This window comes from Capra hircus, chromosome 11, assembly GCF_001704415.2.
Source record: "Capra hircus breed San Clemente chromosome 11, ASM170441v1, whole genome shotgun sequence".
NCBI lineage: Eukaryota > Metazoa > Chordata > Mammalia > Artiodactyla > Bovidae > Capra > Capra hircus.
The window spans coordinates 46508621-46527198 of record NC_030818.1 but is presented as its reverse complement, the minus strand read 5'-3'; the positions used below and the strand labels follow the sequence as shown (position 1 = coordinate 46527198).

Here is an 18578-nt window from a genome sequence, read left to right as displayed (position 1 = left end):
TCTGGCCTCAGCTGCTCTCTCCTAGAGCTGCCCCATGCTTTCAGATTAGCATTTTCCATGTAGCTACTTGTCACAGGTTCATTTAGGTAACCAGAAAGTAGGGGTCCACAGGTACTCACCTCTGTCCTTGAGCCCGCTTAGTACCCAGATGATGCTTACAAACATCTAAATACATATGCATTAAGATTTAACTTATATGCAGAGTACATCATGAGAAACGCTGGGCTGGAAGAAGCACAAGCTGGAATCAAGATTGCCAGGAGAAATATCAATAACCTCAGAAACGCAGATGACACCACCCTTATGGCAGAAAGTGAAGAGGAACTAAAAAGCCTCTTGATGAAAGTGAAAGTGGAGAATGAAAAAGTTGGCTTAAAGCTCAACACTCAGAAAATGAAAATCATGGCATCTGGTCCCATCACTTCATGGGAAATAGATGTGGTAACAGTGGAAACACTGTCAGACTTTATTTTGGGGGGCTCCAAAATCACTGCAGATGGTGACTGCAGCCATGAAATTAAAAGACACTTACTACTTGGAAGAAAAGTTATGACCAACCTAGATAGCATATTGCAAAGCAGAGACATTACTTTGCCAAGAAAGGTCTGTCTAGTCAAGGCTATGGTTTTTCCTGTGGTCATGTATGGATGTGAGAGTTGGACCGTGAAGAAAGCTGAGTGCCGAAGAATTGATGTTTTTGAACTGTGGTGTTGGAGAAGACTCTTGAGAGTCCCTTGGACTGCAAGGAGATCCAACCAGTCCATTCTGAAGGAGATCAACCCTGGGATTTCTTTGGAAGGAATGATGCTAAAGCTGAAACTCCAGTACTTTGGCCACCTCATTCGAAGAGTTGACTCATTGGAAAAGACTCTGATGCTGGGAGGGATTGGGGGCAGGAGGAGAAGGGGACGACAGAGGATGAGATGGCTGGATGGCATCACGGACTCGATGGACGTGAGTCTGAGCGAACACCGGGAGTTGGTGATGGACAGGGAGGCCTGGCGTGTTGCGATTCATGGGGTCACAAAGAGTTGGACATGACTGAGTGACTGAACTGAACTGAAGATAGACTCAGTGATAAATGATCCGCCTGCCAATGCAGGAGATGCAGGTTCAATCCCTGATCTGGGAAGATCTCCTGGAGAAGGAAATAGCAACCCACTTCAGTATTCTTGCCTGGAAAATCCCCTGAACAGACGAGCCTAGTGGGCTACAGCCCCAAGGGGTCGCAACGAGTCCGAAACAACTTAGCGACTGAACAACAAGATACTATAAAAGCAAAAATGCTCACAACGTCAACATCCATAATCAGGAAACAGACAAATTATGGGACAGCCATAGAGTGAATCCTGGCACCTTTAACTATCTTGCTTTTGAAGAGTATTTCATGAAGTGGAAAGATTCTCACGGTATATTATTAAGTAAGGAACTTGATTATATATCTGGCACAGTCTCATTTTTTAAAAATGCATGTACCTAGGCAATGAAATACCAAAACACTGGTTGATAGTGGCAGTCTCTGTGTGGTAACAATACACAGGATTTTAAGCTCTTTATGGTTTTGTGTGTGTGTGTGTGTACCTGCTGTTAAAAATAAAGAGGGATGGACTTTCCTGGTGGTCCAGTGGTTAAGACTCTGTGCTTTTTTTAATGTAGGGGGCGAGGGTTTGATCCCTGGTCAGAGAGCTAAGATCCCACATGCTGAGTGGTAGGAGGTTCAAATTAAAAAATAATACAATACAGTCAAAGCTATGGTATTTCCAGTAGTCATGTATGGATGTGAGAGTTGAACCAAAAGAAGGCTGAGTGCTGATGCTTTGAAACTGTGGTGCTGGAGAAGACTCTTGAGAGTCCCTTGGGTAGCAAAGTGATCAAATCGGTTAATCCTAAAGGAAATCAACCCTGAATATTCATTGCAAGGACTGATGCTGAAGCCGAAGCTCCAATACTTTGGCCACCCGATGTGAAGAACCGACTCACTGGAAAAGACCCTGATGCTGGGAAAGACTGAAGGCAGGAGGAGAAGAGGGCGACAAGAGGATGAGATGGTTGGATGGCATCACTGACTCAATGAACATGAATTCTAGCAAACTCTGGGAGATGGTGAAGGACAGGGAAGCCTGGCATGCTGCAGTCCATGGGGTTGCAAAGTTGGACACGACTTTGCAATGGAACAAAAACAAAAATAAATACATATGTCATCAGCAAAAATAAATTTGTTGTATTAAGTTACAGAGAAATAGTTAATTTCTTTGCTCACTTTAAAGGCTGGGAGTTTCTTTGCCAACACCCCTTACTTGTGTGGGATGGAGGTGAGCCTGAGAGGATCTGATGGGACCCCCTCACTGTTACCACCTCTCAACTGGCTGCAGGGTGACTTCTCTGATGCTGGTGTAGGGACTTACCTGGGGCCCCAGAACTAATACAGAGTTTAAGATGAAGACATTAGAGATCTAACAGATACAGTAAGAAACCATCTCAGAGCTTAACTTATGGGACTAAAAGCAGCAACTCTTGAGAAATAAGGTTGTCATAAATTCCTTCTGCAGGGCAGATCTACTCCCAGAAGGAAGAACTGAATAAAATGTACCCATCTCCCTTCTCTAGGAGAGATTTATGGCCCAGAAGGAGACTGAAAAAAACAGTCATACCTATAAAGACCAACACTATCCCTATTTTATTTCATGTGTTCTAAAAACCCATTGGTCTTATGAAAAGAAACCTATTTGTTCTTTGCCTGGAAGGCTTTTTCTGACTCCTCCCTTTCCCCTAGTAATTTAGGTATATAAGCCTTTAACCGTTTAATAAGTGAAAAGTGAAAGTCGCTCAGTCATGTCTGACTCTTTGCAACCCTTTAACAAGCCAGCTACTTAGATTGACTCTCATGTGCAGGCCAATAAAACTTTTTCTACTGTTAATCAGTCAGTATAATTCACAGGCACCAGTGACAACATCTTAGAGGGTTCTTCTTGTTTAGTCGCTAAGTCGTGTCTGACTCTTCTATGACCCTACGGACTATAGCCTGCCAGGCTCCTCTATGCATGGGATTTTCCTGGCAAGAATACTGGAGTGGGTTGCCATTTCCATCTCCGCGATTTTCCTGACCCAGGGATCAAACCGGCATCTCGGGCTTGGCAGGCAGATTCTTTACCACTGAGCCACTTGGAAAGCCCCTTTAGAGGGTAAAGTTTTTCTTTTCCCGCTCTCCCACATCGTTTCTGGGTCAGGAAGATCCGCTGGAGAAGGGATAGGCTACCCACTCACTCCAGTATTCTTGGGCTTCCCTTGTGGCTCAGCTGGTAAAGAATCTGCCTGCAATGCAGGAGACTGGGTTTGATCACTGGGTGGAGAAGATCCCCTGGAAAAGAGAAAGGCTACACTCCAGTATTCTGGCCTGGAGAATTCCATGGACTGTATAGTCCATGGGGTTGCAAAGAGTCAGACATGACTGAGCAACTTTCACTTCACTTCACATTGTAAAGATTATCTCCTCCATGAATCTACCAATCTAAAGCTGTATTTGCCTAAGTAGGCATATGGTATACATAATAAACATTTTTAATAGTTAAGAATGTATTTGAATATGCAGTAAAAAGTCATGATTTCACAGATATTGTTGCTAAGGACCACACTAAAGTAAATTATGCCTACTTCACATTGATTTTTCAAACTGCGTGCACAAAGAGAAAAATGTTACATGAAATAGCATAGGTGGAAAATTTTCATGTCAGAAATCATGATAAACTATGTGAATGAGTAGACACTTTTTATACGGCTGAGTTCAACCTTTCAGGCAGTTACTCTTTTGGAGAAAGAACTGCGGTACTCCTTATAATATTAACTGGCCTTCATCCATCATTGATTGATGAGCATAGAATTCAATTCAGGTGCACAACTGGCAGAAAACCAAGGCTCTTGTGTTACCTAAAGGAACAGATATGCTCTGACATAGTGAAGAAGGGAGACAAAAAGAGCAAGGCATTTCCTGGGGCCCCCTGAAAGGTCAGTGTTCCCCTGGAGGTGCCCACACTTAAGCCTGCCCAAAGCAACAAAGCCATCGGCTTCCCAGTGCCCTCTACATGACGCTGGAGATGATCATGTCTACCAACAGTTGCCCACGGGGACAGAGGGGGCAGCCTGTCTGGCTTGGCAACTTCTAGCCAGAACAGTGCTAGGGCCCAGAGCTCCTCCCAGGGAGAGAGCCCACACACCTGTGCTTCCTGAGGTCACTTCCCTCCTGTCTGCCTCAGCTCTTCCACACATCCTCCAAGGATCCACGGAGAGACATCAGGAAGGCAGGAAGCCCTTCTTGGCCATCCCCTGACCAGCTTTTCATGAGAGGATGCATCCCCGAGGTTGTGGAACCAGCAGAGGGCAGAGTTCAAAAGGGCATCCATGCCTCCTTGTTGGTCCAGCCTCTCCACCCACTTCTCCCTGCATGCCTGCCCAGGGCTTTGTTCTAGAGGGGCCTGCTCTGCCCTTGGGGGCCTCCCTGGAAATTCAGATGGTAAAGAATCTGCCTGCAATGCAGGAGATCTGGGTTCAATCCCTGCATTGGGAAGATCCCCTGGAGAAGGAAATGGCAATCCACTCCAGTATTCTTGCAGGCGAAATCCCATGGGTTTCTCATGGACTTGAGAAAGCGTGGTGGGCTACAGTCCATGGGGTCACAGAATCGGACAAAACTTGGCAACTAAACAATAACAACAGCACATGATGACCTACCCATTCCTGCATGTTCACTTCCTACCCACTCACTGAAGGTTCAGGAACACTGCCCAGCCTGCAGTCCTAACTACCAACAAGAATACTGTAGGTAGGCGAGCAGGACTTCAGAATAATTAGGCACCCGACAGCCTGTCCACGTGCCCGTGAGTGCACCTCCCCACCCCTGTGCCCAGGCCTGCCCTCGGTCCTGTCAGTGACATCCCATCTGCCTGGTTTCCTCGGCTAGCAGGCACCCTTCATGCCTCCAGCACCCAGTCCTGCTGGTTGTCCCTGCCCAGCAGCCCCACCATTCCTCCTTTACCTGAAGAACCCGAGACCTTTCCTGCTTCCCAGGTTCATGTCTACGGTCCCATTTCTCCTTCAGGAGACCCCCTCTGCCCTTGAAAATCCTTCCTGATTGACCCCTAGTCCACTGCCTCTCCCCGTTGCCTTTAGGGAAAGCCCAACACTGGCATTTGAGAGCTGCCCCCAACCTCTCCTGAGACCACACATGCCTACCCTGAGCCACGCCGCCAGTCTACGGGGCTCCCCTGAATGTTCCTGGAACTTTCACGCATTGGCATGTCCTCATGCTGGGCTCCTGGTCAGCTCTATTTCCCTTCCCCATTCTCCCTTCCTCCTAGCCAATCCTCTTCATCCACCAATGCTCACCCTCATCATGCCATTTCTCCCAAAAAACTTTCTAGACCAAGCCAATAAGAATCAATATGGTTATACTCGATGACATAAATCAAAGCAAGATCCTCTATGACCCACCTCCAAGAGTAATGGAAATAAAAACAAAAGTAAACAAGTGGGACCTAGTTAAACTTAAAAGCCGATACACAGCAAAGGAAACTATAAACAAGGTGAAAAGACAACCCTCCAGAATGGGAGAAAATAATAGCAAATGAAGCAACTGACAAAGGATTAATTTCCAAAATATACAAGAAGTTCATACAACTCAATACCAGAAAAACAAACAACCCAATCAAAAAGTGAGAAAACGATCTAAACAGACATTTCTCCAAAGAAGACATACAGATGGATAACAAACACATGAAAAGATGCTCGATATTACTCATTATTAGAGAAATGCGTATCAAAACTACAATGAGATATCACCTCAGAATGGCCATTATCAAAAAGTCTACAAACAATAAATGCTGGAGAGGGTGTGGAGAAAAGGGAACCCTCCTGCATTGTTGGTGGGAATGTAAATTGATACAGCCTCTATGGAAGACAGTATGGAGATTCCTCAAAAAACTAGGAATAAAACCACCATATGACCCAGCAATCCCACTCCTAGGCATATACCCTGAGGAAACCAAAACTGTAAAAGACACATGTACCCCAGTGTTCACTGCAGCACTATACAACAGCTAGAACATGGAAGCAAGCTAGATGTCCATCAACAGATGAATGGATAAAGAAGTTGTGGTACACATACTCAATGGAATATTATTCAGCCATTAAAAGGAACACATTTGAGTCAGCTCTAGTGAGGTAGATGAACCTAGAGCCTATTATACAGAATGAAGTCAGAAAGAGAAAGATAAATGTCATATACTAACGCATATATATGGAATCTAGAAAGATGGTACTGATGAATTTATTTACAAGGCAGCAATGGAGAAACAGACATAAGAGAACAGATTATGGACATAGGGAGAGGGAGGAGAGAGTGAGATGTATGGAGGGAGTAACATGGAAACTTACATTTCCATATGTACAATAGATAGCCTATGGGAATTTGCTGTATGTCTCAGGGAACTCAAATAGGGGCTCTGTATCAACCCAGAGGGGTGGGATGGGAAGAGAGGTGGGAGGGAGTTTCAGGAAGGAGGGGATATATGTATACCTGTGGCTGATTCATGTGGAGGTTTGACAGAAAACAACAAAATTCTGTAAAGCAATTATCCTTCAATTTAAAAATAAACTAATTTAAAAAAAAGAATCAATGGTTACGATAATTTCATAATTCCAAACATGGGATGCAATCAGAAGCAATACACCAATCAGTACAACAATTGGTTCTGATAGCACAACAATCAGAAGCAATAAACCAAGTGTCCAGACACCAGCCAGATAAATCTCCTTAAAAAACAGCATCGAGTTTCATAGTAAGATCAAGATTTGTAGCACAATACAACGTCTGTAAGTTTAAATTACATGCACATATAAATCAACACCATACATTTCTCTGAAATTGTCTGGATCTCAGGATAAACATGTCATAAATATATCAGAGTAGCTGCTGTGCACAAAAGGAAGATGCTGAAGGGCAGTCAGTGATGAGGGATAAAGAGGAAATCGTACCAAGATCCCTTATAATTCCCCCAGAATTGAAAAACAACATGAAGACAAAAATCCAAGTTAAACCAGAGGCCAAGGACATGAACAGAAAGAGAAAGACAAAGGGCTTAAAAAATACAGGAGACTCATAACATCGCTCATGATAAAGAAATACCTATTAAAGAAATACAACGTGATGCCCAAGTCTGCAGGGCCATGCCAATGCAAACAAGCAATCCTGGAAGTAGTCAGACTGGGGCTTCAGAAAGCAGACTGGCAGCATCAGTGGGAAATCTAAAATACACAGAGCTTTTCAGTCAGTAGTTACACGCTTATGAATTTCCCCTGCTGAAAGTCACGGGTGTGAGCGAAGATGTAGATATATGCGTGTGTGCTAAGTCACTTCAGTTGTGTCTGACTCTTTGTGAAGCTATGGACTGTAGCCCACCAGGCTCCTCTGTCCATGGGATTCTCCAGGCAAGAATACTGGAGTGGGTTGCCATACCCTCTTCCAGGGAATCTTCCTGATGCAGGGATCAAACCTGTGTCTCTTGCGTCTCCTGCATGGGCAGGTGGGTTCTTTACCACTAGTGCTACCTAGGAAGCTGGATGTAGGTACAAGTATCCAAATGCATACTTGTCTGCCACAGCAAACAAACTAACAAAAATAGGAAAAACAATTTAGAAGACCATAAAGGAATGACTAGAGAAATACAGGCCAAACATATTTATTTTAAAAAGATGAAGTATATCTCTACCTCCTGAATCAGAATAAATATATTAAGTTACAGAAAAAAAAAGGTACACACCTGAGTTTTCTCATTTGTGCTAAAAAAAAAAAAAAAAAAAGTACAGTTTAGGACTTCCGTGGTGGTCCAGTGGTTAGGAATCTGCCAGTAAATTCAGGGGACACAGGTTCGACCCCTGGTCCAGGAAGATCCCACATGTTGCAACTAAGCCTGTTGTGCCACAACTACTGAAGCTTGAACTCTGCAACAAGAGAAGCCACCGCAGTGAGAAGCCCAGATACTGCAACTAGAGAGTCGGCCCCGCTCGCTGCAAATAGAGAAAAGCCCACAGGCAGCAACCAAGACCCAGTGCAGCCAAAATTAAATAATAAAATTAATTTAAAAATACTTTTTTAAAAGTACAATTCATACACGCTCATTTACAAACAGAACATTTGTTCGCAAGCATTCTCAATTGCCTCTGAGGAGGACTGGCAATCAGAGGACAGGACAACAAGAGAGATTTCTGTGTTCCTTAAGGGCTGTTTGAACAAACATCTGTAAAAAAACAATTTTTAACAGGCAAGTAGTACCTTTCAAAATATTTTTAAAAGAATTTGTAACCGACACAAAGATTGTCTTAAAAAGAAGAAAAGAGGTGGAATGCACCCATAATCCCTGCTGTTGTCTACGAACCCCCTGCTGTGAGACACCCTGGAGCCCTAACAAGCATCCCTTCAGCCAAAGCTTCTCTCTCTCTTTCAGAACACTTGGCTCTAAAACTGCACCACATGATTATAAACCCTGATTCTTCTTCAGTCACTAGCTATGTAGAAAAGTGGGCAACTTGCTTCTTGCTGGCCTCAGTTTTCTCGTCTGTGAAACGGAGTTGTCTGTAGCTCACAGACGTGTTGTGAGGCTGGTTTGTGTTTGCACATAAGGTGCTTAAAGGAGAGCCTAGCATACAGTACAAATCGACATACCCTCCTGTCTCTCTTTTGAGCCTACTAATCAGATTATTCTTTGTAAAAGATTATTGGAATTTTCCTAGACGGCAACAGTTTTGCTCCCCATAGCCAGTCTTTACTGATTTGAAAATCTTGTGGTCTGCCTCCCACTTTAGCCCATGTCCTTCTAATGGATGCTGGGTGTAAGAAAAACAAGTGAGGGATTTCCCAGGTGTTCCAGTGGTTAAGACTCTATGCTTCCAATTTAGGGGGTGAGGGTTCAATCCCTGGTCGGAGAACTAGGATCCCACATGCCAAGGGGCATGGCCAAAAAATAAATAAATAATTTAAAAATTAAAGTACAAAAAACAAAAGCAAGTGATACTTCTCCTGCAAAGAGACACACTCTCCATCTCTGGTGATTGCCTATTCCCCTGCTAGTGTAAACCACCAGGCCCGATCCTGAGTTTTCCTACTTGTGAGCATGCAAAGTCACTTGAGTCATGTCTGACTCTTTGTGACTCTGTGGACTGTAGCCCGCCAGGCTCCTCTGTCCATGGGATTCTCCAGGCAAGAATACTGGAGTGGGTTGCATTTCCTTCTACAGGGGATCTTCCCAACCCAGGGATTGAACCAGCATCTTTTATACTTCTTACATTGGCAGGGGGGCTCTTTACCACCAGGGCCACATGGGAAGTTTTCTTGGGAGCATGTAAATCTTCTTGTCATGGCAGCTGAGAGCATCACCTGCCCTCCTGCATGTCTCTGGTCAGCAGTCTAAACCCGTCCCCTCTAATGAGAGCCGCAGATGCCTGCTCACTTTCCATGGCCATGAAGGCCTCCCTCCCATTCCTCTAACATGTTCAGCAATGCCCACTCTGCTCCAGCCTCCTTTATATCTCCGGGCCTTTGCACTTGCTCTTCCCTCTGCCCGGAATGTTCTTTCCCCAGAGAGTCACATTCCTGTGTCTTGTCTACACTTGGCTCCTCAGCACAGCCTGCCCTGACCACCCTATTGAACCCAGGAGCCCCCATCACCTTCTCACCCCTTAAGCTGCTTTACTTTTGTTCATAGCATTTATCTGACATGACAATAAAACTGTTATTGTTACTGTGCGTTTCCTTGGTGGCTCAGACAGTAAAGAATCTGCCTGCAATGCAAGAGGCCCAGGTTCGTTCCCTGGGTTGGGAAGATCCCCTAGAGAAGGGAATGGCAACCCATTCCAGTATTCTTCCCTGGAGAATTCCATTGACAGAGGACCCTGGCAGACTACAGTCTGTGGGGTCGCAAGGAGTCAGACATGACCAAGCAAATCTCTGTGTTACTATCTGTTGTCACTGTCCATTTCTCTCCACTGGAAAATAAGCTCTATGAGAGGAAAGACTGTCTTATTCAGTGATGTATACTTAACACTGAGAACAGTGCCTAACATGTGGGCCCTCAGTATTTGTCAAATAAATGAACAAATAAGTGACTCAAAAGAATATGTCTTCTGGGATTTCTATGGTGGTCCAGTGGCTAAGATTCCTTGCTCCCAATGCAGAGGGCCTGGGTTTGATACCTTGTCAGGGAAGTAGATCCCGTATGCCACAACTAAGAGTTCACATGCTGCAAATAAGACTCCACACGGCCAGATAAATGAATGAATATTAAAGAGAAAAAAAGGATATGTCTTCTGGGGAAACTCAAATTGATGCCTCGGATTTAAACCTCCCAAGTCGGACAGCTTCCCTGGTGGCTCACTGGTAAAGAACTTGCCTGCCAATGCAGGAGACAAGGGTTCGGTCCCTGGGTTGGGAAGATCTCCTGGAGAAGGAAATGGCAACCCACTCCAGTATTCTCTCCTGGAGAATGCCATGGACAGAGGAGCCTGGCCGGCTACAGCCCATGGGGTCGCAAAGAGTCAGACACGACTGAGCAGGCATGCTCATGCCCATCGTCATCCTGCTTCGTTTTGTTTTACAGCACTTCTCTCTCTGAAATAATATGATTCATCTGCTTACCTATTTTCTCTTTCCCACAACTCAGGTAAATAACAGCAGCTGTATTTTCAGGGCCTCCATGTCTGATTAGTAGTTGGCATTCAGTAAATTTTGTATGAATGAATGAATGACCCTTCTTCAGACCCCTCACCTAAGGGAAACACCATATCTGGAAGAAAAGAATGAGTCACTCAGCAGGGTTAGTTGTCTAAATCTGACCTTGGTGTGTTTCACATGTAGAGGGGCTCAGAGACATTCAATTAGTGGCTAATTAAATTCAATCAACCCTGGGCCAGGGGAAGGACTGGGCTAATGAGGTTCAAGGGCAGGTGGGGCCCCGGCTGCCCTAGCCTTCCCTTTGCTGCTGCCCACCTGACCCAGACATGCAGGCCATGGACACAGGGGTCTGCGTGAGCACACTTAGCAATGCACGGCACCTTGCAGCCTGGGGGGAAAAACACCCGCAAGGAACTCACAGTCTTGGCTCCACTATTTTGCTGAAAGAAGCTAAACTCAAGCGTAGGGCCAGAAAGAAGCTTAGCGGGATAATGCGAGTTTGTTAGCTGGGCAGACACTGTTTACCGTCTTAGGAATCTCTGGGGTTTCCTGACCAGACACACCTAGCAGGGCCAAGGAGCCGGGGGCCAGCACCCAAGGAAATGGGGAACAGCTGGCTTCTCCTCCATCCCCTTGCGCTCCTGGAGAGGCGGACAGCCTGCCAGGCCGGCCAGGCTCCCAGCAAACAGAGAGAAGGTCCCAGCCGGGTCACAGGCCCAGGGGCCACCGAGGCCAATGGGATGTAAGGAGTACGGCCCTCGGTGGCGCCCGGCTCAGACGCTAGAGGCTTTTGAGAACTCCTCCTGCACTCAAATGCAAGCCGCCCCGCTGGAGGAGGTCAGTGGGGCCACGGCACCCCAGGCCGGGGCAGGCTCTGCGGTCCCCCTGCTGTCCCTGGCCCCGCCCCCTGATGAAGCTGAAGGCGGAGGACCCCCCACTCGCTCCTGCTCTCCCCGGTTGCACAGGGGCTCCCCCGTTCGGCGCCCCAGTGCGCTGGCACACGGTCCCCATCGAGGGCGGCACGGGGCCCCACCTGCTCTTACCCGAGTCCCGCCGGGCTCCTGCTCCGGCCGCCCGCCCACCCGGGCGCCCCATGGCCCGGAGCCCAGGCGCGGGCTTGGGGGCTGCGGGGCGGCGGCTGCGCTGGGGGCCGGGCCGGTCCAGCTCCGGCGCGCGGCTCGCGGGAGGCACTGGGTTTCCGGCGCGGAGACTAGGGCGGCGGCAGAACCGGCGGCGCGGGGCGGGGCGCGCGAAGCCGTCCGACTGGTCTGACGGCGGCGGCGCGGGGCCGGCCGGGCGGGCGGGCGCCTCCTGCACGACCTGCGGTATTCCAGACGGGCCGGCCGCCGGCGTCTGGACCCCGCTCCGGTGTCCTCCTCCAGCCCAGAAATCAGCCGGAATCTCAGACGTGTGCACGACCCCGAGCCGAGTCCAAATCCGAGTCCCTCCAAACCCATCCTGTAGTATTTCTTATTTGGGCTCAAGAAAAAAGTGGCATTATTTGAGCTCGGAATTTCAGCCGTCTATAACTTGATTTATGGTGAAATTTCGCTTGATGGTTTAGGGATCGGTGGCTTGGAGACGAATAGCTGTGTCTTGAAACTTGAATTTGTAAACATGTCCTCAGAGGTCGTGGTGTTGGCAGGAGGCTCTTATCTGTCAATGCCGCACTAGATGCCACTCTAGTTTCTGTCTGTAACTGTGTAAGGCGCTCTATGTGAAAATCGAAGTGAGTCCATATTTCTAGTGCAGTCAGTGATACTTTAGAAGTCCGTTTCTTTCTCCTTTTTTTTCTTCTTTGGCCACATCTCACCGCAAGGGGCGAGATCCGCACCGAGGATCCCCACCGCCTGCGGTGGAAGGGCAGAGTCTTAACCCCTGGACCACCTGGAAGTCCTTAAAAGTTCCTCTGTACTGAATGAGGTCCTCTTCAAGCAACAACAGCAGCTATTACTAGTATTTAGTATATGGGCATTATCAATATGCCAGCCACTAGCTCTCTACGTCTTAATACTTAATCCTATAATCACCCTGTAAGGTCGAAAGCCATCCCTATAAAGGAAACGGAGGCACAGAGAGGTGAAGTAACCTGACCCATGACAAACAGACAGGAGCTGTCACCATGCAACGCTGTTGCTTTGTCATTTTTGGATGACAGACTTGATGCTAGGTCAGCAATCCTACAACTTAATACTAATTTGTTTGGTAATGGTACAAACATTTACTGTGCACCTACTGTATGTATGGGCTTCCCTGGTGGCTCAGAGGTTAAAGCGTCTGCCTGGGTTCGATCCCTGGCTCGGGAGGATCCCCTGGAGAAGGAAATGGCAACCCATTCCAGTATTCTTGCCTGGAGAATCCCATGGGCGGAGGAGCCAGGTGGGCTACAGTCCACGGGGTCGTAAAGAGTTGGACACGACTGAGCGACTTCACTTTCATTTCACTTTCCTGTATGTACGCCAGACACTGACTAGGTACTGTGGAATAGAAGCCTGAACCAAGTACTCAGAAAGTTCCCCGTCCAGCAGGGGAGTGGTATGTTGTGAACTGGTGCTGGGAAGTGAGGGGCCACTCCCTGAGGGAAAAGATCCTAGCAAGGAGGGAACCACACAGGGAAAAGGTGCAACAGGTAACTGCCTGCAACTCCCCTCAAATCCTTGGCTGACTCCTGAATGAACAGGCATGGGGCAAGAACCCACATGACCCAAAGGTAAACAAAAGCCTAACAGAAATTTGAACAGTTTGTTGCCTGCTGCTGGGAATTTGGACTCAAGTCCTGCTGTCTTAGAGCTGCTTTGTGAACACTTGGCTTTTTTGTTTCTGTTTAAAATTTTTTATTATTTTGAGGTTCAGTTGATTTATGACACTGTGTAAGTTTCAGGTATACAACATAGTGATTTACATTTTTTGAAAGTTATACTCAATTTATAGTTATTCTAAAACATTGGCTATGTTCCCTTTGCTGTAAAATATATCCTTGTAGCTTATTTATATGCTATAAAGAAGTTTGTTCCCCTTAATCCTCTACCCCTAGTTTACCCCCTCCTCCCTGCCCTTTCCCCACTGGTAAGCACTAGTTTGTTTCTATGTCTGCAAGTCTGTTTCTTTTTTGCTATTTTCGCCAGCTTGTTTTATTTTTTAGATACCACATGTAAGTGATGTCACGCAGTATTTTTCTTTCTCTGACTTATTTCAGTAAGCATGATGCCCTCCAAGACCATCCCTGTTGTTGCAAATGGCAAACTTTCATTCATGTCTATGTCTGAGTAGTATTTCATTGTGTATGTGTGTGTATGTATTTATCCCACATGTTCTTTATTCACCTGTTTATGGACACTTGTGTTGTTTCCATATTTTGGCTGTTGTAAATGCTGCTTCAACTGTCCATTGAAACTTCAGAATGACACACTTGAGGAGTAAAGACTGCATTCCAAGTTTAAGGAATATATGCCAGGATTAGGGACAAATCAAGAGAAATCTAAAACCAAGCCCCTGCAAAACCAAGGTGAGTTTCTGGTCATTTGATTTCCTGCCAGAACAAAAATTTACAGGAAAATAAAAGAATCCAGAATGCATCATTCACAATATCTACCATACAACAACAACAATGGGGAAAAAAATAGTAGACATTGTGAATAGAATATGTGAACTATGGTCGAAAAGAGGGGGGAAAAACAATTACTGTATACCCACTGAAAGGAAAAAAAAACCAACCTTGCTAACTGAAGGAAAACTGTTAAGTATGGGTTTCCCCTCATGTTAAGCAATTCTCCAACTCTTCAGACCAGTATGATGTCCTATAATTTAATTATGACACTACTGCTGCTGCTGCTAAGTCGCTTCAGTCGTGTCCGACTCTGTGCGACCCCATAGACGGCAGCCCACCAGGCTCCCCCGTCCCTGGGATTCTCCAGGCAAGAATGCTGGAGTGGGTTGCCATTTCCTTCTCCAGTGCATGAAAGTGAAAGTGAAGTCGCTCAGCCGTGTTCAACCCTCAGCAACCCCATGGACTGCAGCCTTCCAGGCTCCTCTGTTCATGGGATTTTCGAGGCAAGAGTACTGGAGTGGGGTGCCATTGCCTTCTCCTACTCAGAGTTATTGCAGAACCCACAGGCTAGGGGCTTCCCCTCACTTCAAATGCCAGTCACAAGTTCCATGTTGTCACCTGGACTTCTCACTCCCTGGCTATAAATTAAGGACTCCCAGGACCCTCTCCTCAGGCTTGTTAATTTCTAGAGTGACCCATAGAACTCAAGAATCACTTGACTTACTGCTACCAGTTTACTTTAAAGGATGTAACTCAGGAACAACCAAATGCAATGGACACATAGGACGAAGTATGGGAAAGCGTGCAAAGCTCCTATACCATCTCCAGGCCCACCACCCTCCTGGTACACAGATGTGTTCACCAACCCATTCTTTCAAGAGCTTGAAGAAGCTCTTCAAACACAGTTCTTTAGGGTTTTTATGGAGGTTCCATATGTAGGCATATGATTAATTAAACCATTGACCTTTGGTGACTAAATTCAATCTCCACACCACTCTGCTCCCTGGAGATCAAGGGGATAGGATTGAAAGTTCCAATCCTCTAGTTGAATGACGGTTTCACCTGACAACAAGTCCCCATCTATAGGAGCTTTCCAAAAGTCACTTCATTAACATAAACTCAGGTGTTTTGAAAGCTGCTTGTTATGAATAACAGACAACTCTCCTTCATCTTTGTCACTGCAGAGCTATTTCAGAAACTGGGACAAAACAAACAAGTATTACAACAAAAGGTGCTCCTATTACTCTCTCACTCAGAAAATTACAAGAGGCTTTAGGAGTTCTGTGCCAGGAACCAGGCGCAAAGACCGAGTATGTATTTCTTATTCTATCACAATGATCATGCCTGCAGGCTTCTCTGGTAGATTAGTAGTAAAGAATCCACCTGCTGATGTAGGAGGGTTGGATCCCTGGGTCAGGAAGATCCCCTGCAGACGGAAATGGCAACCCACTCCAGTACTCTTGCCTGGGAAAACCCATAGACAGAGGAGCCTGGTGGGCTGCAGTCCATGGGGTCACAAAGAGTCAGACACAACTGAGCAACTGAGAGAACATGCACAACCTGTGTGCCAATGTTCCCTTCCTCCTGCAGTGAGTCATAGACTCTCTCTTGTCTTCGCCAGTGCCTATGAAAATTGTGACATGCTAACTTTCTGGCTTACAAGAGGAGTAAAATCAAATCTCAGATCCTTTCATAGTTACCAACTTAACAGAGATGAAGAGAAAAATCTTGTAAGGAATCAGGGGAGAAAATACACATTGCACACATGGATCCAATGATAAGAACAGTGGTTAACTTCTCATCAGAAACAATGTAAGCCAAAAGACAACGGGACACCAATTTTCAGTGTTGAAAAAGATCTATTAACTTATAGTTTCTGTATCTAGTTAAAAACACGTTTTAAATGGAAATCTAAATAAAGATATTGTCGAATAAACAAAACTAGTTTTTGCCACCAGCAGATTCACACTACAACAGAAAGTGAAGAAAATTTTCAGGATGAGGAAATGATGCAAGATAAAATTTAGAATCTACAGAAAAGAAACAAAGAGAACAGGAAATGATAGATATATTAGTGAATATAAAAGACAATTTTCTTTCTTGTATTCAATGATTTAAAAATCAACTGAGAGTTTAGATTAAAAAAAACCAATAATATTAGGGGGGTTATAACACATGTAGAAGCAAGGCGTGCGACAAGGAAAGCACGAAGCAAAAGGGAAGGAAAATAAAGCCACATTGTTGCAAGGTTCTTACATGTGGAGCTTTATAGTATTGACCCAGAGTAGTGTCGGTGTAAGATATAAAAAGAACTATTGAAACAGAGAAGTCAGGAAAGCTATGAAAAATAAGCAAAAAAAAAAAAAAAAAAAGAGACAAATAGCAAGATTGAAAAGTAATCAAGAACTACTGTACACACTCCAATTAAAAGACAGAACTTGTCAAAATGACTAAGAAAAGACTCAACTCTATGCATAGAAAAGATACCCCACTCTACATTTAGAAAAAAGGAAACAGAAAAGAAGGGACACAAAGAAAACAAGTGGCAAGACTGGGAAGTTGTCGACAACTATATTAAACACTTCAGTTAAAAGGCAAGATTTGTCGAAATGACTAAGAAAAGACCCAACGCTATGTTTAGAAAAGATTCTCTTTAAGATATTGACAGGTTGAAAGTAAATGCGTGAATAAATTTTACAATGTAAACAGTAAGCCTGAGAAAGCTCGGTGTGGTTATGTTAAGTTTGTACAAAGTAGACTTCAACACAAGGAGTATTCCCCAAATTAAAAAGTGTCATTTTTGTAAAGATAAAAGGATCAATTCATCAAGAAAACATAACCCTAAAGATGATGAGTCTAACAATCAAACTTCCAATACATCAAGCGGAAATTGACAGAACAACAGAGAGAAATATAAAATTCACAGAGTTGAATATTTTAACACTTCTCTCAGTAATTAATAACACAAGTACAAAGTCATAAGGGTACAGAAGGTGTTAACATTATAATTTATCATTATGAAATCAACATTATAGAATCTTATACCACCGACAGCAGGATATATATTCTTTTCAAGTACACGTGAACTTTAACCAAGACCAACTATTTGGACTATCAGTCAGTGGGTTGAAATTGTAGAGATTATGTCTTCTCAATCAGAATGAAATTAAGCTAGAAATCAGCAGCAATAATTTATCTAGAAAATGCCCTAATGTTTGGAAATCAAGCATTATGCCTCTAAATAACCCAGGAGCCAGAGAAGATATCACAGGGAAAATTAGGAAATATTCCAAACTGAAAAGGCATGAAGACAAATAAACAGACCAGTGTAATGGAAGTAGTGTCCAAATATAGTCCCACACGTGTATGGTCAATTGGCATCATTTTGCAAACTGTCGAGGTAATTTAGTGAAAAAAGGAAAGTCTTTCTACAAATGGTTCTGGAACACCTAGAACTCTGCATTGTAAGAACATGAACTTTGGGACTTGTATCTAGAACATATTAAGAAATCTTTCAACTCAATGAAAAATGGGCAAAATATTTAAATAGACATTTCTCCAAATAAGATATACAAATGACCAATAAGCTTATGAGAAGATGCTTGACATCATTAGACATCAGAGAAATGCAAATCAAAATGCCAGTGAGATACTTCTTCACATCCAGTAGGCTGGGCACAATAAAAGGAAATAAGTGTTGGTGAGCATATGGGAAATGTGAATCCTCCTATGCTTCTGGTTCAGATCAGTTCAGTCGTGTCCAACTCAGCGACCCATGAACTGCAGCATGCCGGGCCTCCGGGGTCCATCACCAACTCTTGGAGTTCACTCAAACTCATGTCCACTGAGTCGGTGATGCCATCCAACCATCTCATCCTCTGTCATCCCCTTTTCCTGCCTTCAATCTTTCCCAGCATCAGGGTCTTTTCAAATGAGTCACTTCTTTGCATCAAGTGGCCAAAGTATTGGAGTTTAAGCTTCAGCATCAGTCCTTCCAATGAATATTCAGGACTGATTTCCTTTAGGATTGACTGGTTGGATCTCCTTGCAGTCCAAGGGACTCTCAAGAGTCTTCTCCAACACCACAGTTCAAAAGCATCAGTTCTTCAGTGCTCAGCTTTCTGTATGGTCCAAATCTCACATCCATTCATGACTACTGGAAAAACCATAGCTTTGACTAGACGGACCTTTGTTGGCAAAGTAATGTCTCTGCTTTTTAATATGCTGTCTAGGTTGGTCATAACTTTCTTTCCAAGGAGTAAGTGTCTTTTAATTTCATGGCTGCAGTCACCGTCTGCAGTGATTTTGGAGCCC

General features: G+C 44.8%; 1 protein-coding gene across 4 annotated transcripts in view; it reads right to left on the bottom strand.

Moving 5' to 3' along the window:
* Positions 1–11902, bottom strand: part of PSD4 (pleckstrin and Sec7 domain containing 4) — a 44322-nt gene extending 32420 nt beyond the window's left edge. For 3 of the 4 annotated variants that reach the window (XM_018055342.1, XM_018055339.1, XM_018055343.1), the window contains exons 1-2: positions 11761–11902; positions 10682–10829 (exon numbers count right to left, since the gene is read on the bottom strand). The gene's annotated coding sequence lies outside the window, so the exon portion shown is untranslated. The remainder of the gene's footprint in view (positions 1–10681; positions 10830–11760) is intronic. The other variant, XM_018055341.1, reaches the window with a different exon arrangement.